Below are 27,091 nucleotides of genomic sequence, written 5' to 3'. Positions count from 1 at the left end.
CACCACCACCACCACAACGACCCACCGTGACCACGACCCCGACCCCGTCCGGGCCACCCGCCAGACCCACGCACACCGAATCCTCACAGCTACGTCCCCGAATCCTCTCCCCTCCCCACACTCTCCTGGGGCGCGCGCCCGCGACACGGGTCACCAGCGAGGTTGGTCCCAGGCCACGTTGGGGACCGCTCCCCAACTGCCCTCCAGGCGGGCGGGGAGGGACGTGCGGAAGCCATGAGAAAGTGGGTCCTGCACCCCAGCGGGCCCCACAGCGGGACGCGCCACACCTGGGCTCGCCACAAGGTGGTGCACTGGGTCCAGGGCAAGACGCCAGGGGACAGAGAAGCAGGGAGCCTCAGTCGGGTGCTGCTCCACGTCGCGCTCCGTCGCTCAACCCAAGACAGGGCAGCCAACGCGCGACCTCTACGTGGGATCCCGCCTCCCACGGCAGAGCCTGCGGTCACAGGGACAGAGGGCGCAGGCCGCCAGAGCTCCGGATGCCAGCGGCAGCTCCCCGTCCCGCTCAAAGGGAGGGAGGGCCGCCGCTGGCGCCCAGTCGCCTGTGCCACCCTCCGGGTCTCAAAGCACTCCTCAGTCAGCTCAAGGACCGGGGCCACCTGGCCTTCGGGGTCACATGGGCTTGGGCACGACGGAAGGGACCGCTTGCCCCCGTGGAACAGACATTCTCCCCGTGGACAACCTCAGGTGCCGGGACCCTCTGCTCCGCCTTGGAAAACCCACCTTCTGCAATGTATGCCCAACGCAATCAGGCCGAGCAGATTGACCCCCTCGGCCCGGCCCCAGTGTGTGATGGGGCTCTGTGCGTGAGGGCTTGCTCTTCCCCACCTACACCAGGCACGGCATCTAACACACACACACACACACACACACACCACGCAGAGACACCCAGACCACGCACGCACGCACGGGGACGCACCCTCCTCTCCCCCACCCCACACACGAGCAGCCGAAGGACAAGAGGGTATGGCTGGGGCCTGAGCGGGAACAAGCGAAGCCTTGGTTTGCGGCCCCTCGGCCAACTGCATCAGGATTTTTGTCTGGGCTCGGAGGCCAGAGGATCTCTGCCATTTGCTAGCAGGGCCAGGGATGGCAGGAGGGTGGGTACGGGGCTCAGCCAGGGCCAGTTCTGCTGGCACGATCCTGTAGCACGTGGCCGCGTAGCACGGGGCCGGGTCTGATGGAGGCCAAGCAGGGGCACAAGACCCAGCAGCGGCACAGGGAGGAGGCCCAGGGCACCCAGGAGCAGACGAGACCCGGGAGTCGTGCGTGCTTGGCGTGGCCGCGGGCCCCGTGACGCCCGAGGACTCGAGTGCTCAGCCCCGTGTAGTGGCCGCGAAGGCCTGCCTGGGAGAAACGCCCCGGGAGGCCGGCAGGAACCCGGGATCGGAAGGGATGTGGAGGGGCCCCGGGTCGGAGGAGATGGCTTTGGCTGTGTTTGGTTTTGTTTCTTCTTCCCAAGATCCCGGGTGTGAAAGGGGCCAGAGGTGAAGTCCTGGGCTGGAAAGCCTCACGATTCAGCCCCGCAGCCCCAGGCCCTGAGTGTGGAGGAGGGCGGAGCGGGTCGGCGAAGGGCGCGGCTGCCGTTTTCCTGATGGGCTGGAGGGGCAGTGGCGCTTTCCGGACGAAGAGGACCGGAAGGGTCCCCGAGACCTCCGCTGGGAGCCACGCACCCACCCAAGGATACGGCTCCAGGAGGCGACGGAGGAGGGCGGCTGCTTGCCCTGGCCCGAGCTGTGCGTCCCCCGCCTTGGCCACAGCAGTGGACATTCCCAGAAGAACAAGCGCCCGAGAGCACTGAGAAATTTTCCCCCGAGAAAACTTGACCCTCGTCCTGGCAGCAGGACACCTCGGGAAGAAAGCCACCCAGCGGCCACCTGGGCGAGACCGGCTGCCCGAGCAGGCGCGCGGGGCCTCTGGCCGCTGGCCCCGGGCTGCCAGCCCCCACCCGGACTCCCAGCCGTGCCAGGAGAGCAGCGTGGAGACGCACGCCGGGGCCCTCGGCAGGCTCTTGGGGCTCCCGGAGGCGGCGGCTAGCGTCTACGGCCATACCACCCTGAACGCGCCCGATCTCGTCTGATCTCGGAAGCTAAGCAGGGTCGGGCTTGGTTAGTACTTGGATGGGAGACCGCCTGGGAATACCGGGTGCTGTAGGCTTTTGCTCCTCCCTCCCTCGCTGCTCCTTTTGTCTTCGGGGACTTCGCCACCACCCCCCCCCACCACCACCACCCCCAGCACCACCACCACCACCACCACAACGACCCACCGTGACCACGACCCCGACCCCGTCCGGGCCACCCGCCAGACCCACGCACACCGAATCCTCACAGCTACGTCCCCGAATCCTCTCCCCTCCCCACACTCTCCTGGGGCGCGCGCCCGCGACACGGGTCACCAGCGAGGTTGGTCCCAGGCCACGTTGGGGACCGCTCCCCAACTGCCCTCCAGGCGGGCGGGGAGGGACGTGCGGAAGCCATGAGAAAGTGGGTCCTGCACCCCAGCGGGCCCCACAGCGGGACGCGCCACACCTGGGCTCGCCACAAGGTGGTGCACTGGGTCCAGGGCAAGACGCCAGGGGACAGAGAAGCAGGGAGCCTCAGTCGGGTGCTGCTCCACGTCGCGCTCCGTCGCTCAACCCAAGACAGGGCAGCCAGCGCGCGACCTCTACGTGGGATCCCGCCTCCCACGGCAGAGCCTGCGGTCACAGGGACAGAGGGCGCAGGCCGCCAGAGCTCCGGATGCCAGCGGCAGCTCCCCGTCCCGCTCAAAGGGAGGGAGGGCCGCCGCTGGCGCCCAGTCGCCTGTGCCACCCTCCGGGTCTCAAAGCACTCCTCAGTCAGCTCAAGGACCGGGGCCACCTGGCCTTCGGGGTCACATGGGCTTGGGCACGACGGAAGGGACCGCTTGCCCCCGTGGAACAGACATTCTCCCCGTGGACAACCTCAGGTGCCGGGACCCTCTGCTCCGCCTTGGAAAACCCACCTTCTGCAATGTATGCCCAACGCAATCAGGCCGAGCAGATTGACCCCCTCGGCCCGGCCCCAGTGTGTGATGGGGCTCTGTGCGTGAGGGCTTGCTCTTCCCCACCTACACCAGGCACGGCATCTAACACACACACACACACACACACACACCACGCAGAGACACCCAGACCACGCACGCACGCACGGGGACGCACCCTCCTCTCCCCCACCCCACACACGAGCAGCCGAAGGACAAGAGGGTATGGCTGGGGCCTGAGCGGGAACAAGCGAAGCCTTGGTTTGCGGCCCCTCGGCCAACTGCATCAGGATTTTTGTCTGGGCTCGGAGGCCAGAGGATCTCTGCCATTTGCTAGCAGGGCCAGGGATGGCAGGAGGGTGGGTACGGGGCTCAGCCAGGGCCAGTTCTGCTGGCACGATCCTGTAGCACGTGGCCGCGTAGCACGGGGCCGGGTCTGAAGGAGGCCAAGCAGGGGCACAAGACCCAGCAGCGGCACAGGGAAGAGGCCCAGGGCACCCAGGAGCAGACGAGACCCGGGAGTCGTGCGTGCTTGGCGTGGCCGCGGGCCCCGTGACGCCCGAGGACTCGAGTGCTCAGCCCCGTGTAGTGGCCGCGAAGGCCTGCCTGGGAGAAACGCCCCGGGAGGCCGGCAGGAACCCGGGATCGGAAGGGATGTGGAGGGGCCCCGGGTCGGAGGAGATGGCTTTGGCTGTGTTTGGTTTTGTTTCTTCTTCCCAAGATCCCGGGTGTGAAAGGGGCCAGAGGTGAAGTCCTGGGCTGGAAAGCCTCACGATTCAGCCCCGCAGCCCCAGGCCCTGAGTGTGGAGGAGGGCGGAGCGGGTCGGCGAAGGGCGCGGCTGCCGTTTTCCTGATGGGCTGGAGGGGCAGTGGCGCTTTCCGGACGAAGAGGGCCGGAAGGGTCCCCGAGACCTCCGCTGGGAGCCACGCACCCACCCAAGGATACGGCTCCAGGAGGCGACGGAGGAGGGCGGCTGCTTGTCCTGGCCCGAGCTGTGCGTCCCCCGCCTTGGCCACAGCAGTGGACATTCCCAGAAGAACAAGCGCCCGAGAGCACTGAGAAATTTTCCCCCGAGAAAACTTGACCCTCGTCCTGGCAGCAGGACACCTCGGGAAGAAAGCCACCCAGCGGCCACCTGGGCGAGACCGGCTGCCCGAGCAGGCGCGCGGGGCCTCTGGCAGCTGGCCCCGGGCTGCCAGCCCCCACCCGGACTCCCAGCCGTGCCAGGAGAGCAGCGTGGAGACGCACGCCGGGGCCCTCGGCAGGCTCTTGGGGCTCCCGGAGGCGGCGGCTAGCGTCTACGGCCATACCACCCTGAACGCGCCCGATCTCGTCTGATCTCGGAAGCTAAGCAGGGTCGGGCCTGGTTAGTACTTGGATGGGAGACCGCCTGGGAATACCGGGTGCTGTAGGCTTTTGCTCCTCCCTCCCTCGCTGCTCCTTTTGTCTTCGGGGACTTCGCCACCACCCCCCCCACCACCACCACCACCCCCAGCACCACCACCACCACCACCACCACAACGACCCACCGTGACCACGACCCCGACCCCGTCCGGGCCACCCGCCAGACCCACGCACACCGAATCCTCACAGCTACGTCCCCGAATCCTCTCCCCTCCCCACACTCTACTGGGGCGCACGCCCGCGACACGGGTCACCAGCGAGGTTGGTCCCAGGCCACGTTGGGGACCGCTCCCCAACTGCCCTCCAGGCGGGCGGGGAGGGACGTGCGGAAGCCATGAGAAAGTGGGTCCTGCACCCCAGCGGGCCCCACAGCGGGACGCGCCACACCTGGGCTCGCCACAAGGTGGTGCACTGGGTCCAGGGCAAGACGCCAGGGGACAGAGAAGTAGGGAGCCTCAGTCGGGTGCTGCTCCACGTCGCGCTCCGTCGCTCAACCCAAGACAGGGCAGCCAGCGCGCGACCTCTACGTGGGATCCCGCCTCCCACGGCAGAGCCTTCGGTCACAGGGACAGAGGGCGCAGGCCGCCAGAGCTCCGGATGCCAGCGGCAGCTCCCCGTCCCGCTCAAAGGGAGGGAGGGCCGCCGCTGGCGCCCAGTCGCCTGTGCCACCCTCCGGGTCTCAAAGCACTCCTCAGTCAGCTCAAGGACTGGGGCCACCTGGCCTTCGGGGTCACATGGGCTTGGGCACGACGGAAGGGACCGCTTGCCCCCGTGCAACAGACATTCTCCCCGTGGACAACCTCAGGTGCCGGGACCCTCTGCTCCGCCTTGGAAAACCCACCTTCTGCAATGTATGCCCAACGCAATCAGGCCGAGCAGATTGACCCCCTCGGCCCGGCCCCAGTGTGTGATGGGGCTCTGTGCGTGAGGGCTTGCTCTTCCCCACCTACACCAGGCACGGCATCTAACACACACACACACACACACACACACCACGCAGAGACACCCAGACCACGCACGCACGCACGGGGACGCACCCTCCTCTCCCCCACCCCACACACGAGCAGCCGAAGGACAAGAGGGTATGGCTGGGGCCTGAGCGGGAACAAGCGAAGCCTTGGTTTGCGGCCCCTCGGCCAACTGCATCAGGATTTTTGTCTGGGCTCGGAGGCCAGAGGATCTCTGCCATTTGCTAGCAGGGCCAGGGATGGCAGGAGGGTGGGTACGGGGCTCAGCCAGGGCCAGTTCTGCTGGCACGATCCTGTAGCACGTGGCCGCGTAGCACGGGGCCGGGTCTGAAGGAGGCCAAGCAGGGGCACAAGACCCAGCAGCGGCACAGGGAAGAGGCCCAGGGCACCCAGGAGCAGACGAGACCCGGGAGTCGTGCGTGCTTGGCGTGGCCGCGGGCCCCGTGACGCCCGAGGACTCGAGTGCTCAGCCCCGTGTAGTGGCCGCGAAGGCCTGCCTGGGAGAAACGCCCCGGGAGGCCGGCAGGAACCCGGGATCGGAAGGGATGTGGAGGGGCCCCGGGTCGGAGGAGATGGCTTTGGCTGTGTTTGGTTTTGTTTCTTCTTCCCAAGATCCCGGGTGTGAAAGGGGCCAGAGGTGAAGTCCTGGGCTGGAAAGCCTCACGATTCAGCCCCGCAGCCCCAGGCCCTGAGTGTGGAGGAGGGCGGAGCGGGTCGGCGAAGGGCGCGGCTGCCGTTTTCCTGATGGGCTGGAGGGGCAGTGGCGCTTTCCGGACGAAGAGGACCGGAAGGGTCCCCGAGACCTCCGCTGGGAGCCACGCACCCACCCAAGGATACGGCTCCAGGAGGCGACGGAGGAGGGCGGCTGCTTGCCCTGGCCCGAGCTGTGCGTCCCCTGCCTTGGCCACAGCAGTGGACATTCCCAGAAGAACAAGCGCCCGAGAGCACTGAGAAATTTTCCCCCGAGAAAACTTGACCCTCGTCCTGGCAGCAGGACACCTCGGGAAGAAAGCCACCCAGCGGCCACCTGGGCGAGACCGGCTGCCCGAGCAGGCGCGCGGGGCCTCTGGCCGCTGGCCCCGGGCTGCCAGCCCCCACCCGGACTCCCAGCCGTGCCAGGAGAGCAGCGTGGAGACGCACGCCGGGGCCCTCGGCCGGCTCTTGGGGCTCCCGGAGGCGGCGGCTAGCGTCTACGGCCATACCACCCTGAACGCGCCCGATCTCGTCTGATCTCGGAAGCTAAGCAGGGTCGGGCTTGGTTAGTACTTGGATGGGAGACCGCCTGGGAATACCGGGTGCTGTAGGCTTTTGCTCCTCCCTCCCTCGCTGCTCCTTTTGTCTTCGGGGACTTCGCCACCACCCCCCCCCACCACCACCACCCCCAGCACCACCACCACCACCACCACAACGACCCACCATGACCACGACCCCGACCCCGTCCGGGCCACCCGCCAGACCCACGCACACCGAATCCTCACAGCTACGTCCCCGAATCCTCTCCCCTCCCCACACTCTCCTGGGGCGCGCGCCCGCGACACGGGTCACCAGCGAGGTTGGTCCCAGGCCACGTTGGGGACCGCTCCCCAACTGCCCTCCAGGCGGGCGGGGAGGGACGTGCGGAAGCCATGAGAAAGTGGGTCCTGCACCCCAGCGGGCCCCACAGCGGGACGCGTCACACCTGGGCTCGCCACAAGGTGGTGCACTGGGTCCAGGGCAAGACGCCAGGGGACAGAGAAGCAGGGAGCCTCAGTCGGGTGCTGCTCCACGTCGCGCTCCGTCGCTCAACCCAAGACAGGGCAGCCAGCGCGCGACCTCTACGTGGGATCCCGCCTCCCACGGCAGAGCCTGCGGTCACAGGGACAGAGGGCGCAGGCCGCCAGAGCTCCGGATGCCAGCGGCAGCTCCCCGTCCCGCTCAAAGGGAGGGAGGGCCGCCGCTGGCGCCCAGTCGCCTGTGCCACCCTCCGGGTCTCAAAGCACTCCTCAGTCAGCTCAAGGACCGGGGCCACCTGGCCTTCGGGGTCACATGGGCTTGGGCACGACGGAAGGGACCGCTTGCCCTCGTGGAACAGACATTCTCCCCGTGGACAACCTCAGGTGCCGGGACCCTCTGCTCCGCCTTGGAAAACCCACCTTCTGCAATGTATGCCCAACGCAATCAGGCCGAGCAGATTTACCCCCTCGGCCCGGCCCCAGTGTGTGATGGGGCTCTGTGCGTGAGGGCTTGCTCTTCCCCACCTACACCAGGCACGGCATCTAACACACACACACACACACACACACACACACACACCACACAGAGACACCCAGACCACGCACGCACGCACGGGGACGCACCCTCCTCTCCCCCACCCCACACACGAGCAGCCGAAGGACAAGAGGGTATGGCTGGGGCCTGAGCGGGTACAAGCGAAGCCTTGGTTTGCGGCCCCTCGGCCAACTGCATCAGGATTTTTGTCTGGGCTCGGAGGCCAGAGGATCTCTGCCATTTGCTAGCAGGGCCAGGGATGGCAGGAGGGTGGGTACGGGGCTCAGCCAGGGCCAGTTCTGCTGGCACGATCCTGTAGCACGTGGCCGCGTAGCACGGGGCCGGGTCTGATGGAGGCCAAGCAGGGGCACAAGACCCAGCAGCGGCACAGGGAAGAGGCCCAGGGCACCCAGGAGCAGACGAGACCCGGGAGTCGTGCGTGCTTGGCGTGGCCGCGGGCCCCGTGACGCCCGAGGACTCGAGTGCTCAGCCCCGTGTAGTGGCCGCGAAGGCCTGCCTGGGAGAAACGCCCCGGGAGGCCGGCAGGAACCCGGGATCGGAAGGGATGTGGAGGGGCCCCGGGTCGGAGGAGATGGCTTTGGCTGTGTTTGGTTTTGTTTCTTCTTCCCAAGATCCCAGGTGTGAAAGGGGCCAGAGGTGAAGTCCTGGGCTGGAAAGCCTCACGATTCAGCCCCGCAGCCCCAGGCCCTGAGTGTGGAGGAGGGCGGAGCGGGTCGGCGAAGGGCGCGGCTGCCGTTTTCCTGATTTGCTGGAGGGGCAGTGTCGCTTTCCGGACGAAGAGGACCGGAAGGGTCCCCGAGACCTCCGCTGGGAGCCACGCACCCACCCAAGGATACGGCTCCAGGAGGCGACGGAGGAGGGCGGCTGCTTGCCCTGGCCCGAGCTGTGCGTCCCCCGCCTTGGCCGCAGCAGTGAACATTCCCAGAAGAACAAGCGCCCGAGAGCACTGAGAAATTTTCCCCCGAGAAAACTTGACCCTCGTCCTGGCAGCAGGACACCTCTGGAAGAAAGCCACCCAGCGGCCACCTGGGCGAGACCGGCTGCCCGAGCAGGCGCGCGGGGCCTCTGGCCGCTGGCCCCGGGCTGCCAGCCCCCACCCGGACTCCCAGCCGTGCCAGGAGAGCAGCGTGGAGACGCACGCCGGGGCCCTCGGCAGGCTCTTGGGGCTCCCGGAGGCGGCGGCTAGCGTCTACGGCTATACCACCCTGAACGCGCCCGATCTCGTCTGATCTCGGAAGCTAAGCAGGGTCAGGCCTGGTTAGTACTTGGATGGGAGAACGCCTGGGAATACCGGGTGCTGTAGGCTTTTGCTCCTCCCTCCCTCGCTGCTCCTTTTGTCTTCGGGGACTTCGCCACCACAACCCCCACCACCACCACCCCCAGCACCACCACCACCACCACCACCACAACGACCCACCGTGACCACGACCCCGACCCCGTCCGGGCCACCCGCCAGACCCACGCACACCGAATCCTCACAGCTACGTCCCCGAATCCTCTCCCCTCCCCACACTCTCCTGGGGCGCGCGCCCGCGACACGGGTCACCAGCGAGGTTGGTCCCAGGCCACGTTGGGGACCGCTCCCCAACTGCCCTCCAGGCGGGCGGGGAGGGACGTGCGGAAGCCATGAGAAAGTGGGTCCTGCACCCCAGCGGGCCCCACAGCGGGACGCGCCACACCTGGGCTCGCCACAAGGTGGTGCACTGGGTCCAGGGCAAGACCCCAGGGGACAGAGAAGCAGGGAGCCTCAGTCGGGTGCTGCTCCACGTCGCGCTCCGTCGCTCAACCCAAGACAGGGCAGCCAGCGCGCGACCTCTACGTGGGATCCCGCCTCCCACGGCAGAGCCTGCGGTCACAGGGACAGAGGGCGCAGGCCGCCAGAGCTCCGGATGCCAGCGGCAGCTCCCCGTCCCGCTCAAAGGGAGGGAGGGCCGCCGCTGGCGCCCAGTCGCCTGTGCCACCCTCCGGGTCTCAAAGCACTCCTCAGTCAGCTCAAGGACCGGGGCCACCTGGCCTTCGGGGTCACATGGGCTTGGGCACGACGGAAGGGACCGCTTGCCCCCGTGCAACAGACATTCTCCCCGTGGACAACCTCAGGTGCCGGGACCCTCTGCTCCGCCTTGGAAAACCCACCTTCTGCAATGTATGCCCAACGCAATCAGGCCGAGCAGATTGACCCCCTCGGCCCGGCCCCAGTGTGTGATGGGGCTCTGTGCGTGAGGGCTTGCTCTTCCCCACCTACACCAGGCACGGCATCTAACACACACACACACACACACACACACACACACACCACACAGAGACACCCAGACCACGCACGCACGCACGGGGACGCACCCTCCTCTCCCCCACCCCACACACGAGCAGCCGAAGGACAAGAGGGTATGGCTGGGGCCTGAGCGGGAACAAGCGAAGCCTTGGTTTGCGGCCCCTCGGCCAACTGCATCAGGATTTTTGTCTGGGCTCGGAGGCCAGAGGATCTCTGCCATTTGCTAGCAGGGCCAGGGATGGCAGGAGGGTGGGTACGGGGCTCAGCCAGGGCCAGTTCTGCTGGCACGATCCTGTAGCACGTGGCCGCGTAGCACGGGGCCGGGTCTGATGGAGGCCAAGCAGGGGCACAAGACCCAGCAGCGGCACAGGGAAGAGGCCCAGGGCACCCAGGAGCAGACGAGACCCGGGAGTCGTGCGTGCTTGGCGTGGCCGCGGGCCCCGTGACGCCCGAGGACTCGAGTGCTCAGCCCCGTGTAGTGGCCGCGAAGGCCTGCCTGGGAGAAACGCCCCGGGAGGCCGGCAGGAACCCGGGATCGGAAGGGATGTGGAGGGGCCCCGGGTCGGAGGAGATGGCTTTGGCTGTGTTTGGTTTTGTTTCTTCTTCCCAAGATCCCAGGTGTGAAAGGGGCCAGAGGTGAAGTCCTGGGCTGGAAAGCCTCACGATTCAGCCCCGCAGCCCCAGGCCCTGAGTGTGGAGGAGGGCGGAGCGGGTCGGCGAAGGGCGCGGCTGCCGTTTTCCTGATTTGCTGGAGGGGCAGTGTCGCTTTCCGGACGAAGAGGACCGGAAGGGTCCCCGAGACCTCCGCTGGGAGCCACGCACCCACCCAAGGATACGGCTCCAGGAGGCGACGGAGGAGGGCGGCTGCTTGCCCTGGCCCGAGCTGTGCGTCCCCCGCCTTGGCCACAGCAGTGAACATTCCCAGAAGAACAAGCGCCCGAGAGCACTGAGAAATTTTCCCCCGAGAAAACTTGACCCTCGTCCTGGCAGCAGGACACCTCTGGAAGAAAGCCACCCAGCGGCCACCTGGGCGAGTCCGGCTGCCCGAGCAGGCGCGCGGGGCCTCTGGCCGCTGGCCCCGGGCTGCCAGCCCCCACCCGGACTCCCAGCCGTGCCAGGAGAGCAGCGTGGAGACGCACGCCGGGGCCCTCGGCAGGCTCTTGGGGCTCCCGGAGGCGGCGGCTAGCGTCTACGGCTATACCACCCTGAACGCGCCCGATCTCGTCTGATCTCGGAAGCTAAGCAGGGTCAGGCCTGGTTAGTACTTGGATGGGAGAACGCCTGGGAATACCGGGTGCTGTAGGCTTTTGCTCCTCCCTCCCTCGCTGCTCCTTTTGTCTTCGGGGACTTCGCCACCACAACCCCCACCACCACCACCCCCAGCACCACCACCACCACCACCACCACAACGACCCACCGTGACCACGACCCCGACCCCGTCCGGGCCACCCGCCAGACCCACGCACACCGAATCCTCACAGCTACGTCCCCGAATCCTCTCCCCTCCCCACACTCTCCTGGGGCGCGCGCCCGCGACACGGGTCACCAGCGAGGTTGGTCCCAGGCCACGTTGGGGACCGCTCCCCAACTGCCCTCCAGGCGGGCGGGGAGGGACGTGCGGAAGCCATGAGAAAGTGGGTCCTGCACCCCAGCGGGCCCCACAGCGGGACGCGCCACACCTGGGCTCGCCACAAGGTGGTGCACTGGGTCCAGGGCAAGACGCCAGGGGACAGAGAAGCAGGGAGCCTCAGTCGGGTGCTGCTCCACGTCGCGCTCCGTCGCTCAACCCAAGACAGGGCAGCCAGCGCGCGACCTCTACGTGGGATCCCGCCTCCCACGGCAGAGCCTGCGGTCACAGGGACAGAGGGCGCAGGCCGCCAGAGCTCCGGATGCCAGCGGCAGCTCCCCGTCCCGCTCAAAGGGAGGGAGGGCCGCCGCTGGCGCCCAGTCGCCTGTGCCACCCTCCGGGTCTCAAAGCACTCCTCAGTCAGCTCAAGGACCGGGGCCACCTGGCCTTCGGGGTCACATGGGCTTGGGCACGACGGAAGGGACCGCTTGCCCCCGTGCAACAGACATTCTCCCCGTGGACAACCTCAGGTGCCGGGACCCTCTGCTCCGCCTTGGAAAACCCACCTTCTGCAATGTATGCCCAACGCAATCAGGCCGAGCAGATTGACCCCCTCGGCCCGGCCCCAGTGTGTGATGGGGCTCTGTGCGTGAGGGCTTGCTCTTCCCCACCTACACCAGGCACGGCATCTAACACACACACACACACACACACACACCACGCAGAGACACCCAGACCACGCACGCACGCACGGGGACGCACCCTCCTCTCCCCCACCCCACACACGAGCAGCCGAAGGACAAGAGGGTATGGCTGGGGCCTGAGCGGGAACAAGCGAAGCCTTGGTTTGCGGCCCCTCGGCCAACTGCATCAGGATTTTTGTCTGGGCTCGGAGGCCAGAGGATCTCTGCCATTTGCTAGCAGGGCCAGGGATGGCAGGAGGGTGGGTACGGGGCTCAGCCAGGGCCAGTTCTGCTGGCACGATCCTGTAGCACGTGGCCGCGTAGCACGGGGCCGGGTCTGAAGGAGGCCAAGCAGGGGCACAAGACCCAGCAGCGGCACAGGGAAGAGGCCCAGGGCACCCAGGAGCAGACGAGACCCGGGAGTCGTGCGTGCTTGGCGTGGCCGCGGGCCCCGTGACGCCCGAGGACTCTAGTGCTCAGCCCCGTGTAGTGGCCGCGAAGGCCTGCCTGGGAGAAACGCCCCGGGAGGCCGGCAGGAACCCGGGATCGGAAGGGATGTGGAGGGGCCCCGGGTCGGAGGAGATGGCTTTGGCTGTGTTTGGTTTTGTTTCTTCTTCCCAAGATCCCGGGTGTGAAAGGGGCCAGAGGTGAAGTCCTGGGCTGGAAAGCCTCACGATTCAGCCCCGCAGCCCCAGGCCCTGAGTGTGGAGGAGGGCGGAGCGGGTCGGCGAAGGGCGCGGCTGCCGTTTTCCTGATGGGCTGGAGGGGCAGTGGCGCTTTCCGGACGAAGAGGACCGGAAGGGTCCCCGAGACCTCCGCTGGGAGCCACGCACCCACCCAAGGATACGGCTCCAGGAGGCGACGGAGGAGGGCGGCTGCTTGCCCTGGCCCGAGCTGTGCGTCCCCCGCCTTGGCCACAGCAGTGGACATTCCCAGAAGAACAAGCGCCCGAGAGCACTGAGAAATTTTCCCCCGAGAAAACTTGACCCTCGTCCTGGCAGCAGGACACCTCGGGAAGAAAGCCACCCAGCGGCCACCTGGGCGAGACCGGCTGCCCGAGCAGGCGCGCGGGGCCTCTGGCCGCTGGCCCCGGGCTGCCAGCCCCCACCCGGACTCCCAGCCGTGCCAGGAGAGCAGCGTGGAGACGCACGCCGGGGCCCTCGGCAGGCTCTTGGGGCTCCCGGAGGCGGCGGCTAGCGTCTACGGCCATACCACCCTGAACGCGCCCGATCTCGTCTGATCTCGGAAGCTAAGCAGGGTCGGGCCTGGTTAGTACTTGGATGGGAGACCGCCTGGGAATACCGGGTGCTGTAGGCTTTTGCTCCTCCCTCCCTCGCTGCTCCTTTTGTCTTCGGGGACTTCGCCACCACCCCCCCCACCACCACCACCACCCCCAGCACCACCACCACCACCACCACCACAACGACGCACCGTGACCACGACCCCGACCCCGTCCGGGCCACCCGCCAGACCCACGCACACCGAATCCTCACAGCTACGTCCCCGAATCCTCTCCCCTCCCCACACTCTCCTGGGGCGCGCGCCCGCGACACGGGTCACCAGCGAGGTTGGTCCCAGGCCACGTTGGGGACCGCTCCCCAACTGCCCTCCAGGCGGGCAGGGAGGGACGTGCGGAAGCCATGAGAAAGTGGGTCCTGCACCCCAGCGGGCCCCACAGCGGGACGCGCCACACCTGGGCTCGCCACAAGGTGGTGCAGTGGGTCCAGGGCAAGACGCCAGGGGACAGAGAAGCAGGGAGCCTCAGTCGGGTGCTGCTCCACGTCGCGCTCCGTCGCTCAACCCAAGACAGGGCAGCCAGCGCGCGACCTCTACGTGGGATCCCGCCTCCCACGGCAGAGCCTGCGGTCACAGGGACAGAGGGCGCAGGCCGCCAGAGCTCCGGATGCCAGCGGCAGCTCCCCGTCCCGCTCAAAGGGAGGGAGGGCCGCCGCTGGCGCCCAGTCGCCTGTGCCACCCTCCGGGTCTCAAAGCACTCCTCAGTCAGCTCAAGGACCGGGGCCACCTGGCCTTCGGGGTCACATGGGCTTGGGCACGACGGAAGGGACCGCTTGCCCCCGTGGAACAGACATTCTCCCCGTGGACAACCTCAGGTGCCAGGACCCTCTGCTCCGCCTTGGAAAACCCACCTTCTGCAATGTATGCCCAACGCAATCAGGCCGAGCAGATTGACCCCCTCGGCCCGGCCCCAGTGTGTGATGGGGCTCTGTGCGTGAGGGCTTGCTCTTCCCCTCCTACACCAGGCACGGCATCTAACACACACACACACACACACACACACCACGCAGAGACACCCAGACCACGCACGCACGCACGGGGACGCACCCTCCTCTCCCCCACCCCACACACGAGCAGCCGAAGGACAAGAGGGTATGGCTGGGGCCTGAGCGGGAACAAGCGAAGCCTTGGTTTGCGGCCCCTCGGCCAACTGCATCAGGATTTTTGTCTGGGCTCGGAGGCCAGAGGATCTCTGCCATTTGCTAGCAGGGCCAGGGATGGCAGGAGGGTGGGTACGGGGCTCAGCCAGGGCCAGTTCTGCTGGCACGATCCTGTAGCACGTGGCCGCGTAGCACGGGGCCGGGTCTGAAGGAGGCCAAGCAGGGGCACAAGACCCAGCAGCGGCACAGGGAAGAGGCCCAGGGCACCCAGGAGCAGACGAGACCCGGGAGTCGTGCGTGCTTGGCGTGGCCGCGGGCCCCGTGACGCCCGAGGACTCGAGTGCTCAGCCCCGTGTAGTGGCCGCGAAGGCCTGCCTGGGAGAAACGCCCCGGGAGGCCGGCAGGAACCCGGGATCGGAAGGGATGTGGAGGGGCCCCGGGTCGGAGGAGATGGCTTTGGCTGTGTTTGGTTTTGTTTCTTCTTCCCAAGATCCCGGGTGTGAAAGGGGCCAGAGGTGAAGTCCTGGGCTGGAAAGCCTCACGATTCAGCCCCGCAGCCCCAGGCCCTGAGTGTGGAGGAGGGCGGAGCGGGTCGGCGAAGGGCGCGGCTGCCGTTTTCCTGATGGGCTGGAGGGGCAGTGGCGCTTTCCGGACGAAGAGGACCGGAAGGGTCCCCGAGACCTCCGCTGGGAGCCACGCACCCACCCAAGGATACGGCTCCAGGAGGCGACGGAGGAGGGCGGCTGCTTGCCCTGGCCCGAGCTGTGCGTCCCCCGCCTTGGCCACAGCAGTGGACATTCCCAGAAGAACAAGCGCCCGAGAGCACTGAGAAATTTTCCCCCGAGAAAACTTGACCCTCGTCCTGGCAGCAGGACACCTCGGGAAGAAAGCCACCCAGCGGCCACCTGGGCGAGACCGGCTGCCCGAGCAGGCGCGCGGGGCCTCTGGCCGCTGGCCCCGGGCTGCCAGCCCCCACCCGGACTCCCAGCCGTGCCAGGAGAGCAGCGTGGAGACGCACGCCGGGGCCCTCGGCAGGCTCTTGGGGCTCCCGGAGGCGGCGGCTAGCGTCTACGGCCATACCACCCTGAACGCGCCCGATCTCGTCTGATCTCGGAAGCTAAGCAGGGTCGGGCCTGGTTAGTACTTGGATGGGAGACCGCCTGGGAATACCGGGTGCTGTAGGCTTTTGCTCCTCCCTCCCTCGCTGCTCCTTTTGTCTTCGGGGACTTCGCCACCACCCCCCCCCCCACCACCACCACCCCCAGCACCACCACCACCACCACCACCACAACGACCCACCGTGACCACGACCCCGACCCCGTCCGGGCCACCCGCCAGACCCACGCACACCGAATCCTCACAGCTACGTCCCCGAATCCTCTCCCCTCCCCACACTCTCCTGGGGCGCGCGCCCGTGACACGGGTCACCAGCGAGGTTGGTCCCAGTCCACGTTGGGGACCGCTCCCCAACTGCCCTCCAGGCGGGCGGGGAGGGACGTGCGGAAGCCATGAGAAAGTGGGTCCTGCACCCCAGCGGGCCCCACAGCGGGACGCGCCACACCTGGGCTCGCCACAAGGTGGTGCACTGGGTCCAGGGCAAGACGCCAGGGGACAGAGAAGCAGGGAGCCTCAGTCGGGTGCTGCTCCACGTCGCGCTCCGTCGCTCAACCCAAGACAGGGCAGCCAGCGCGCGACCTCTACGTGGGATCCCGCCTCCCACGGCAGAGCCTGCGGTCACAGGGACAGAGGGCGCAGGCCGCCAGAGCTCCAGATGCCAGCGGCAGCTCCCCGTCCCGCTCAAAGGGAGGGAGGGCCGCCGCTGGCGCCCAGTCGCCTGTGCCACCCTCCGGGTCTCAAAGCACTCCTCAGTCAGCTCAAGGACCGGGGCCACCTGGCCTTCGGGGTCACATGGGCTTGGGCACGACGGAAGGGACCGCTTGCCCCCGTGGAACAGACATTCTCCCCGTGGACAACCTCAGGTGCCGGGACCCTCTGCTCCGCCTTGGAAAACCCACCTTCTGCAATGTATGCCCAACGCAATCAGGCCGAGCAGATTGACCCCCTCGGCCCGGCCCCAGTGTGTGATGGGGCTCTGTGCGTGAGGGCTTGCTCTTCCCCACCTACACCAGGCACGGCATCTAACACACACACACACACACACACACACCACGCAGAGACACCCAGACCACGCACGCACGCACGGGGACGCACCCTCCTCTCCCCCACCCCACACACGAGCAGCCGAAGGACAAGAGGGTATGGCTGGGGCCTGAGCGGGAACAAGCGAAGCCTTGGTTTGCGGCCCCTCGGCCAACTGCATCAGGATTTTTGTCTGGGCTCGGAGGCCAGAGGATCTCTGCCATTTGCTAGCAGGGCCAGGGATGGCAGGAGGGTGGGTACGGGGCTCAGCCAGGGCCAGTTCTGCTGGCACGATCCTGTAGCACGTGGCCGCGTAGCACGGGGCCGGGTCTGAAGGAGGCCAAGCAGGGGCACAAGACCCAGCAGCGGCACAGGGAAGAGGCCCAGGGCACCCAGGAGCAGACGAGACCCAGGAGTCGTGCGTGCTTGGCGTGGCCGCGGGCCCCGTGACGCCCGAGGACTCGAGTGCTCAGCCCCGTGTAGTGGCCGCGAAGGCCTGCCTGGGAGAAACGCCCCGGGAGGCCGGCAGGAACCCGGGATCGGAAGGGATGTGGAGGGGCCCCGGGTCGGAGGAGATGGCTTTGGCTGTGTTTGGTTTTGTTTCTTCTTCCCAAGATCCCGGGTGTGAAAGGGGCCAGAGGTGAAGTCCTGGGCTGGAAAGCCTCACGATTCAGCCCCGCAGCCCCAGGCCCTGAGTGTGGAGGAGGGCGGAGCGGGTCGGCGAAGGGCGCGGCTGCCGTTTTCCTGATGGGCTGGAGGGGCAGTGGCGCTTTCCGGACGAAGAGGACCGGAAGGGTCCCCGAGACCTCCGCTGGGAGCCACGCACCCACCCAAGGATACGGCTCCAGGAGGCGACGGAGGAGGGCGGCTGCTTGCCCTGGCCCGAGCTGTGCGTCCCCCGCCTTGGCCACAGCAGTGGACATTCCCAGAAGAACAAGCGCCCGAGAGCACTGAGAAATTTTCCCCCGAGAAAACTTGACCCTCGTCCTGGCAGCAGGACACCTCGGGAAGAAAGCCACCCAGCGGCCACCTGGGCGAGACCGGCTGCCCGAGCAGGCGCGCGGGGCCTCTGGCCGCTGGCCCCGGGCTGCCAGCCCCCACCCGGACTCCCAGCCGTGCCAGGAGAGCAGCGTGGAGACGCACGCCGGGGCCCTCGGCAGGCTCTTGGGGCTCCCGGAGGCGGCGGCTAGCGTCTACGGCCATACCACCCTGAACGCGCCCGATCTCGTCTGATCTCGGAAGCTAAGCAGGGTCGGGCCTGGTTAGTACTTGGATGGGAGACCGCCTGGGAATACCGGGTGCTGTAGGCTTTTGCTCCTCCCTCCCTCGCTGCTCCTTTTGTCTTCGGGGACTTCGCCACCACCCCCCCCACCACCACCACCACCCCCAGCACCACCACCACCACCACCACCACAACGACCCACCGTGACCACGACCTCGACCCCGTCCGGGCCACCCGCCAGACCCACGCACACCGAATCCTCACAGCTACGTCCCCGAATCCTCTCCCCTCCCCACACTCTCCTGGGGCGCGCGCCCGCGACACGGGTCACCAGCGAGGTTGGTCCCAGGCCACGTTGGGGACCGCTCCCCAACTGCCCTCCAGGCGGGCGGGGAGGGACGTGCGGAAGCCATGAGAAAGTGGGTCCTGCACCCCAGCGGGCCCCACAGCGGGACGCGCCACACCTGGGCTCGCCACAAGGTGGTGCACTGGGTCCAGGGCAAGACGCCAGGGGACAGAGAAGCAGGGAGCCTCAGTCGGGTGCTGCTCCACGTCGCGCTCCGTCGCTCAACCCAAGACAGGGCAGCCAGCGCGCGACCTCTACGTGGGATCCCGCCTCCCACGGCAGAGCCTGCGGTCACAGGGACAGAGGGCGCAGGCCGCCAGAGCTCCGGATGCCAGCGGCAGCTCCCCGTCCCGCTCAAAGGGAGGGAGGGCCGCCGCTGGCGCCCAGTCGCCTGTGCCACCCTCCGGGTCTCAAAGCACTCCTCAGTCAGCTCAAGGACCGGGGCCACCTGGCCTTCGGGGTCACATGGGCTTGGGCACGACGGAAGGGACCGCTTGCCCCCGTGGAACAGACATTCTCCCCGTGGACAACCTCAGGTGCCGGGACCCTCTGCTCCGCCTTGGAAAACCCACCTTCTGCAATGTATGCCCAACGCAATCAGGCCGAGCAGATTGACCCCCTCGGCCCGGCCCCAGTGTGTGATGGGGCTCTGTGCGTGAGGGCTTGCTCTTCCCCACCTACACCAGGCACGGCATCTAACACACACACACACACACACACACACCACGCAGAGACACCCAGACCACGCACGCACGCACGGGGACGCACCCTCCTCTCCCCCACCCCACACACGAGCAGCCGAAGGACAAGAGGGTATGGCTGGGGCCTGAGCGGGAACAAGCGAAGCCTTGGTTTGCGGCCCCTCGGCCAACTGCATCAGGATTTTTGTCTGGGCTCGGAGGCCAGAGGATCTCTGCCATTTGCTAGCAGGGCCAGGGATGGCAGGAGGGTGGGTACGGGGCTCAGCCAGGGCCAGTTCTGCTGGCACGATCCTGTAGCACGTGGCCGCGTAGCACGGGGCCGGGTCTGAAGGAGGCCAAGCAGGGGCACAAGACCCAGCAGCGGCACAGGGAAGAGGCCCAGGGCACCCAGGAGCAGACGAGACCCGGGAGTCGTGCGTGCTTGGCGTGGCCGCGGGCCCCGTGACGCCCGAGGACTCGAGTGCTCAGCCCCGTGTAGTGGCCGCGAAGGCCTGCCTGGGAGAAACGCCCCGGGAGGCCGGCAGGAACCCGGGATCGGAAGGGATGTGGAGGGGCCCCGGGTCGGAGGAGATGGCTTTGGCTGTGTTTGGTTTTGTTTCTTCTTCCCAAGATCCCGGGTGTGAAAGGGGCCAGAGGTGAAGTCCTGGGCTGGAAAGCCTCACGATTCAGCCCCGCAGCCCCAGGCCCTGAGTGTGGAGGAGGGCGGAGCGGGTCGGCGAAGGGCGCGGCTGCCGTTTTCCTGATGGGCTGGAGGGGCAGTGGCGCTTTCCGGACGAAGAGGACCGGAAGGGTCCCCGAGACCTCCGCTGGGAGCCACGCACCCACCCAAGGATACGGCTCCAGGAGGCGACGGAGGAGGGCGGCTGCTTGCCCTGACCCGAGCTGTGCGTCCCCCGCCTTGGCCACAGCAGTGGACATTCCCAGAAGAACAAGCGCCCGAGAGCACTGAGAAATTTTCCCCCGAGAAAACTTGACCCTCGTCCTGGCAGCAGGACACCTCGGGAAGAAAGCCACCCAGCGGCCACCTGGGCGAGACCGGCTGCCCGAGCAGGCGCGCGGAGCCTCTGGCCGCTGGCCCCGGGCTGCCAGCCCCCACCCGGACTCCCAGCCGTGCCAGGAGAGCAGCGTGGAGACGCACGCCGGGGCCCTCGGCAGGCTCTTGGGGCTCCCGGAGGCGGCGGCTAGCGTCTACGGCCATACCACCCTGAACGCGCCCGATCTCGTCTGATCTCGGAAGCTAAGCAGGGTCGGGCCTGGTTAGTACTTGGATGGGAGACCGCCTGGGAATACCGGGTGCTGTAGGCTTTTGCTCCTCCCTCCCTCGCTGCTCCTTTTGTCTTCGGGGACTTCGCCACCACCCCCCCCACCACCACCACCACCCCCAGCACCACCACCACCACCACCACCACAACGACCCACCGTGACCACGACCCCGACCCCGTCCGGGCCACCCGCCAGACCCACGCACACCGAATCCTCACAGCTACGTCCCCGAATCCTCTCCCCTCCCCACACTCTCCTGGGGCGCGCGCCCGCGACACGGGTCACCAGCGAGGTTGGTCCCAGGCCACGTTGGGGACCGCTCCCCAACTGCCCTCCAGGCGGGCGGGGAGGGACGTGCGGAAGCCATGAGAAAGTGGGTCCTGCACCCCAGCGGGCCCCACAGCGGGACGCGCCACACCTGGGCTCGCCACAAGGTGGTGCACTGGGTCCAGGGCAAGACGCCAGGGGACAGAGAAGCAGGGAGCCTCAGTCGGGTGCTGCTCCACGTCGCGCTCCGTCGCTCAACCCAAGACAGGGCAGCCAGCGCGCGACCTCTACGTGGGATCCCGCCTCCCACGGCAGAGCCTGCGGTCACAGGGACAGAGGGCGCAGGCCGCCAGAGCTCCGGATGCCAGCGGCAGCTCCCCGTCCCGCTCAAAGGGAGGGAGGGCCGCCGCTGGCGCCCAGTCGCCTGTGCCACCCTCCGGGTCTCAAAGCACTCCTCAGTCAGCTCAAGGACCGGGGCCACCTGGCCTTCGGGGTCACATGGGCTTGGGCACGACGGAAGGGACCGCTTGCCCCCGTGGAACAGACATTCTCCCCGTGGACAACCTCAGGTGCCGGGACCCTCTGCTCCGCCTTGGAAAACCCACCTTCTGCAATGTATGCCCAACGCAATCAGGCCGAGCAGATTGACCCCCTCGGCCCGGCCCCAGTGTGTGATGGGGCTCTGTGCGTGAGGGCTTGCTCTTCCCCACCTACACCAGGCACGGCATCTAACACACACACACACACACACACACACACCACGCAGAGACACCCAGACCACGCACGCACGCACGGGGACGCACCCTCCTCTCCCCCACCCCACACACGAGCAGCCGAAGGACAAGAGGGTATGGCTGGGGCCTGAGCGGGAACAAGCGAAGCCTTGGTTTGCGGCCCCTCGGCCAACTGCATCAGGATTTTTGTCTGGGCTCGGAGGCCAGAGGATCTCTGCCATTTGCTAGCAGGGCCAGGGATGGCAGGAGGGTGGGTACGGGGCTCAGCCAGGGCCAGTTCTGCTGGCACGATCCTGTAGCACGTGGCCGCGTAGCACGGGGCCGGGTCTGAAGGAGGCCAAGCAGGGGCACAAGACCCAGCAGCGGCACAGGGAAGAGGCCCAGGGCACCCAGGAGCAGACGAGACCCGGGAGTCGTGCGTGCTTGGCGTGGCCGCGGGCCCCGTGACGCCCGAGGACTCGAGTGCTCAGCCCCGTGTAGTGGCCGCGAAGGCCTGCCTGGGAGAAACGCCCCGGGAGGCCGGCAGGAACCCGGGATCGGAAGGGATGTGGAGGGGCCCCGGGTCGGAGGAGATGGCTTTGGCTGTGTTTGGTTTTGTTTCTTCTTCCCAAGATCCCGGGTGTGAAAGGGGCCAGAGGTGAAGTCCTGGGCTGGAAAGCCTCACGATTCAGCCCCGCAGCCCCAGGCCCTGAGTGTGGAGGAGGGCGGAGCGGGTCGGCGAAGGGCGCGGCTGCCGTTTTCCTGATGGGCTGGAGGGGCAGTGGCGCTTTCCGGACGAAGAGGACCGGAAGGGTCCCCGAGACCTCCGCTGGGAGCCACGCACCCACCCAAGGATACGGCTCCAGGAGGCGACGGAGGAGGGCGGCTGCTTGCCCTGACCCGAGCTGTGCGTCCCCCGCCTTGGCCACAGCAGTGGACATTCCCAGAAGAACAAGCGCCCGAGAGCACTGAGAAATTTTCCCCCGAGAAAACTTGACCCTCGTCCTGGCAGCAGGACACCTCGGGAAGAAAGCCACCCAGCGGCCACCTGGGCGAGACCGGCTGCCCGAGCAGGCGCGCGGAGCCTCTGGCCGCTGGCCCCGGGCTGCCAGCCCCCACCCGGACTCCCAGCCGTGCCAGGAGAGCAGCGTGGAGACGCACGCCGGGGCCCTCGGCAGGCTCTTGGGGCTCCCGGAGGCGGCGGCTAGCGTCTACGGCCATACCACCCTGAACGCGCCCGATCTCGTCTGATCTCGGAAGCTAAGCAGGGTCGGGCCTGGTTAGTACTTGGATGGGAGACCGCCTGGGAATACCGGGTGCTGTAGGCTTTTGCTCCTCCCTCCCTCGCTGCTCCTTTTGTCTTCGGGGACTTCGCCACCACCCCCCCCACCACCACCACCACCCCCAGCACCACCACCACCACCACCACCACAACGACCCACCGTGACCACGACCCCGACCCCGTCCGGGCCACCCGCCAGACCCACGCACACCGAATCCTCACAGCTACGTCCCCGAATCCTCTCCCCTCCCCACACTCTCCTGGGGCGCGCGCCCGCGACACGGGTCACCAGCGAGGTTGGTCCCAGGCCACGTTGGGGACCGCTCCCCAACTGCCCTCCAGGCGGGCGGGGAGGGACGTGCGGAAGCCATGAGAAAGTGGGTCCTGCACCCCAGCGGGCCCCACAGCGGGACGCGCCACACCTGGGCTCGCCACAAGGTGGTGCACTGGGTCCAGGGCAAGACGCCAGGGGACAGAGAAGCAGGGAGCCTCAGTCGGGTGCTGCTCCACGTCGCGCTCCGTCGCTCAACCCAAGACAGGGCAGCCAGCGCGCGACCTCTACGTGGGATCCCGCCTCCCACGGCAGAGCCTGCGGTCACAGGGACAGAGGGCGCAGGCCGCCAGAGCTCCGGATGCCAGCGGCAGCTCCCCGTCCCGCTCAAAGGGAGGGAGGGCCGCCGCTGGCGCCCAGTCGCCTGTGCCACCCTCCGGGTCTCAAAGCACTCCTCAGTCAGCTCAAGGACCGGGGCCACCTGGCCTTCGGGGTCACATGGGCTTGGGCACGACGGAAGGGACCGCTTGCCCCCGTGGAACAGACATTCTCCCCGTGGACAACCTCAGGTGCCGGGACCCTCTGCTCCGCCTTGGAAAACCCACCTTCTGCAATGTATGCCCAACGCAATCAGGCCGAGCAGATTGACCCCCTCGGCCCGGCCCCAGTGTGTGATGGGGCTCTGTGCGTGAGGGCTTGCTCTTCCCCACCTACACCAGGCACGGCATCTAACACACACACACACACACACACACACACCACGCAGAGACACCCAGACCACGCACGCACGCACGGGGACGCACCCTCCTCTCCCCCACCCCACACACGAGCAGCCGAAGGACAAGAGGGTATGGCTGGGGCCTGAGCGGGAACAAGCGAAGCCTTGGTTTGCGGCCCCTCGGCCAACTGCATCAGGATTTTTGTCTGGGCTCGGAGGCCAGAGGATCTCTGCCATTTGCTAGCAGGGCCAGGGATGGCAGGAGGGTGGGTACGGGGCTCAGCCAGGGCCAGTTCTGCTGGCACGATCCTGTAGCACGTGGCCGCGTAGCACGGGGCCGGGTCTGAAGGAGGCCAAGCAGGGGCACAAGACCCAGCAGCGGCACAGGGAAGAGGCCCAGGGCACCCAGGAGCAGACGAGACCCGGGAGTCGTGCGTGCTTGGCGTGGCCGCGGGCCCCGTGACGCCCGAGGACTCGAGTGCTCAGCCCCGTGTAGTGGCCGCGAAGGCCTGCCTGGGAGAAACGCCCCGGGAGGCCGGCAGGAACCCGGGATCGGAAGGGATGTGGAGGGGCCCCGGGTCGGAGGAGATGGCTTTGGCTGTGTTTGGTTTTGTTTCTTCTTCCCAAGATCCCGGGTGTGAAAGGGGCCAGAGGTGAAGTCCTGGGCTGGAAAGCCTCACGATTCAGCCCCGCAGCCCCAGGCCCTGAGTGTGGAGGAGGGCGGAGCGGGTCGGCGAAGGGCGCGGCTGCCGTTTTCCTGATGGGCTGGAGGGGCAGTGGCGCTTTCCGGACGAAGAGGACCGGAAGGGTCCCCGAGACCTCCGCTGGGAGCCACGCACCCACCCAAGGATACGGCTCCAGGAGGCGACGGAGGAGGGCGGCTGCTTGCCCTGGCCCGAGCTGTGCGTCCCCCGCCTTGGCCACAGCAGTGGACATTCCCAGAAGAACAAGCGCCCGAGAGCACTGAGAAATTTTCCCCCGAGAAAACTTGACCCTCGTCCTGGCAGCAGGACACCTCGGGAAGAAAGCCACCCAGCGGCCACCTGGGCGAGACCGGCTGCCCGAGCAGGCGCGCGGGGCCTCTGGCCGCTGGCCCCGGGCTGCCAGCCCCCACCCGGACTCCCAGCCGTGCCAGGAGAGCAGCGTGGAGACGCACGCCGGGGCCCTCGGCAGGCTCTTGGGGCTCCCGGAGGCGGCGGCTAGCGTCTACGGCCATACCACCCTGAACGCGCCCGATCTCGTCTGATCTCGGAAGCTAAGCAGGGTCGGGCCTGGTTAGTACTTGGATGGGAGACCGCCTGGGAATACCGGGTGCTGTAGGCTTTTGCTCCTCCCTCCCTCGCTGCTCCTTTTGTCTTCGGGGACTTCGCCACCACCCCCCCCACCACCACCACCACCCCCAGCACCACCACCACCACCACCACCACAACGACCCACCGTGACCACGACCCCGACCCCGTCCGGGCCACCCGCCAGACCCACGCACACCGAATCCTCACAGCTACGTCCCCGAATCCTCTCCCCTCCCCACACTCTCCTGGGGCGCGCGCCCGCGACACGGGTCACCAGCGAGGTTGGTCCCAGGCCACGTTGGGGACCGCTCCCCAACTGCCCTCCAGGCGGGCGGGGAGGGACGTGCGGAAGCCATGAGAAAGTGGGTCCTGCACCCCAGCGGGCCCCACAGCGGGACGCGCCACACCTGGGCTCGCCACAAGGTGGTGCACTGGGTCCAGGGCAAGACGCCAGGGGACAGAGAAGCAGGGAGCCTCAGTCGGGTGCTGCTCCACGTCGCGCTCCGTCGCTCAACCCAAGACAGGGCAGCCAGCGCGCGACCTCTACGTGGGATCCCGCCTCCCACGGCAGAGCCTGCGGTCACAGGGACAGAGGGCGCAGGCCGCCAGAGCTCCGGATGCCAGCGGCAGCTCCCCGTCCCACTCAAAGGGAGGGAGGGCCGCCGCTGGCGCCCAGTCGCCTGTGCCACCCTTCGGGTCTCAAAGCACTCCTCAGTCAGCTCAAGGACCGGGGCCACCTGGCCTTCGGGGTCACATGGGCTTGGGCACGACGGAAGGGACCGCTTGCCCCCGTGGAACAGACATTCTCCCCGTGGACAACCTCAGGTGCCGGGACCCTCTGCTCCGCCTTGGAAAACCCACCTTCTGCAATGTATGCCCAACGCAATCAGGCCGAGCAGATTGACCCCCTCGGCCCGGCCCCAGTGTGTGATGGGGCTCTGTGCGTGAGGGCTTGCTCTTCCCCACCTACACCAGGCACGGCATCTAACACACACACACACACACACACACACCACGCAGAGACACCCAGACCACGCACGCACGCACGGGGACGCACCCTCCTCTCCCCCACCCCACACACGAGCAGCCGAAGGACAAGAGGGTATGGCTGGGGCCTGAGCGGGAACAAGCGAAGCCTTGGTTTGCGGCCCCTCGGCCAACTGCATCAGGATTTTTGTCTGGGCTCGGAGGCCAGAGGATCTCTGCCATTTGCTAGCAGGGCCAGGGATGGCAGGAGGGTGGGTACGGGGCTCAGCCAGGGCCAGTTCTGCTGGCACGATCCTGTAGCACGTGGCCGCGTAGCACGGGGCCGGGTCTGAAGGAGGCCAAGCAGGGGCACAAGACCCAGCAGCGGCACAGGGAAGAGGCCCAGGGCACCCAGGAGCAGACGAGACCCGGGAGTCGTGCGTGCTTGGCGTGGCCGCGGGCCCCGTGACGCCCGAGGACTCGAGTGCTCAGCCCCGTGTAGTGGCCGCGAAGGCCTGCCTGGGAGAAACGCCCCGGGAGGCCGGCAGGAACCCGGGATCGGAAGGGATGTGGAGGGGCCCCGGGTCGGAGGAGATGGCTTTGGCTGTGTTTGGTTTTGTTTCTTCTTCCCAAGATCCCGGGTGTGAAAGGGGCCAGAGGTGAAGTCCTGGGCTGGAAAGCCTCACGATTCAGCCCCGCAGCCCCAGGCCCTGAGTGTGGAGGAGGGCGGAGCGGGTCGGCGAAGGGCGCGGCTGCCGTTTTCCTGATGGGCTGGAGGGGCAGTGGCGCTTTCCGGACGAAGAGGACCGGAAGGGTCCCCGAGACCTCCGCTGGGAGCCACGCACCCACCCAAGGATACGGCTCCAGGAGGCGACGGAGGAGGGCGGCTGCTTGCCCTGGCCCGAGCTGTGCGTCCCCCGCCTTGGCCACAGCAGTGGACATTCCCAGAAGAACAAGCGCCCGAGAGCACTGAGAAATTTTCCCCCGAGAAAACTTGACCCTCGTCCTGGCAGCAGGACACCTCGGGAAGAAAGCCACCCAGCGGCCACCTGGGCGAGACCGGCTGCCCGAGCAGGCGCGCGGGGCCTCTGGCCGCTGGCCCCGGGCTGCCAGCCCCCACCCGGACTCCCAGCCGTGCCAGGAGAGCAGCGTGGAGACGCACGCCGGGGCCCTCGGCAGGCTCTTGGGGCTCCCGGAGGCGGCGGCTAGCGTCTACGGCCATACCACCCTGAACGCGCCCGATCTCGTCTGATCTCGGAAGCTAAGCAGGGTCGGGCCTGGTTAGTACTTGGATGGGAGACCGCCTGGGAATACCGGGTGCTGTAGGCTTTTGCTCC

General features: G+C 67.7%; 12 non-coding genes across 12 annotated transcripts; all 12 read left to right on the top strand.

Moving 5' to 3' along the window:
- Nucleotides 1–2,056: 2,056 nt before the first annotated feature.
- On the top strand, nucleotides 2,057–2,175 carry LOC141412551 (5S ribosomal RNA). The gene has a single exon (XR_012437393.1). It is a non-coding gene; the product is annotated as a 5S ribosomal RNA (ribosomal RNA).
- Nucleotides 2,176–4,315: 2,140 nt separating this feature from the next.
- Nucleotides 4,316–4,434, top strand: LOC141413421 (5S ribosomal RNA). The gene has a single exon (XR_012438213.1). It is a non-coding gene; the product is annotated as a 5S ribosomal RNA (ribosomal RNA).
- A 2,145-nt stretch (nucleotides 4,435–6,579) lies between these two features.
- LOC141412550 (5S ribosomal RNA) lies at nucleotides 6,580–6,698 on the top strand. Its single transcript, XR_012437392.1, has one exon. It is a non-coding gene; the product is annotated as a 5S ribosomal RNA (ribosomal RNA).
- A 2,148-nt stretch (nucleotides 6,699–8,846) lies between these two features.
- On the top strand, nucleotides 8,847–8,965 carry LOC141413013 (5S ribosomal RNA). The gene has a single exon (XR_012437855.1). It is a non-coding gene; the product is annotated as a 5S ribosomal RNA (ribosomal RNA).
- A 2,150-nt stretch (nucleotides 8,966–11,115) lies between these two features.
- On the top strand, nucleotides 11,116–11,234 carry LOC141413012 (5S ribosomal RNA). Its single transcript, XR_012437854.1, has one exon. It is a non-coding gene; the product is annotated as a 5S ribosomal RNA (ribosomal RNA).
- Nucleotides 11,235–13,376: 2,142 nt separating this feature from the next.
- LOC141413420 (5S ribosomal RNA) lies at nucleotides 13,377–13,495 on the top strand. The gene has a single exon (XR_012438212.1). It is a non-coding gene; the product is annotated as a 5S ribosomal RNA (ribosomal RNA).
- Nucleotides 13,496–15,640: 2,145 nt separating this feature from the next.
- LOC141413419 (5S ribosomal RNA) lies at nucleotides 15,641–15,759 on the top strand. Its single transcript, XR_012438211.1, has one exon. It is a non-coding gene; the product is annotated as a 5S ribosomal RNA (ribosomal RNA).
- A 2,145-nt stretch (nucleotides 15,760–17,904) lies between these two features.
- Nucleotides 17,905–18,023, top strand: LOC141413418 (5S ribosomal RNA). The gene has a single exon (XR_012438210.1). It is a non-coding gene; the product is annotated as a 5S ribosomal RNA (ribosomal RNA).
- A 2,145-nt stretch (nucleotides 18,024–20,168) lies between these two features.
- On the top strand, nucleotides 20,169–20,287 carry LOC141413417 (5S ribosomal RNA). Its single transcript, XR_012438209.1, has one exon. It is a non-coding gene; the product is annotated as a 5S ribosomal RNA (ribosomal RNA).
- A 2,147-nt stretch (nucleotides 20,288–22,434) lies between these two features.
- On the top strand, nucleotides 22,435–22,553 carry LOC141413416 (5S ribosomal RNA). Its single transcript, XR_012438208.1, has one exon. It is a non-coding gene; the product is annotated as a 5S ribosomal RNA (ribosomal RNA).
- Nucleotides 22,554–24,700: 2,147 nt separating this feature from the next.
- LOC141413415 (5S ribosomal RNA) lies at nucleotides 24,701–24,819 on the top strand. The gene has a single exon (XR_012438207.1). It is a non-coding gene; the product is annotated as a 5S ribosomal RNA (ribosomal RNA).
- A 2,145-nt stretch (nucleotides 24,820–26,964) lies between these two features.
- On the top strand, nucleotides 26,965–27,083 carry LOC141413414 (5S ribosomal RNA). Its single transcript, XR_012438206.1, has one exon. It is a non-coding gene; the product is annotated as a 5S ribosomal RNA (ribosomal RNA).
- Nucleotides 27,084–27,091: the final 8 nt, after the last annotated feature.

Source organism: Castor canadensis, chromosome 10, assembly GCF_047511655.1.
Source record: "Castor canadensis chromosome 10, mCasCan1.hap1v2, whole genome shotgun sequence".
Classification (NCBI taxonomy): Eukaryota; Metazoa; Chordata; class Mammalia; order Rodentia; family Castoridae; genus Castor; species Castor canadensis.
This window is presented reverse-complemented; position numbering and strand designations above follow the sequence as displayed.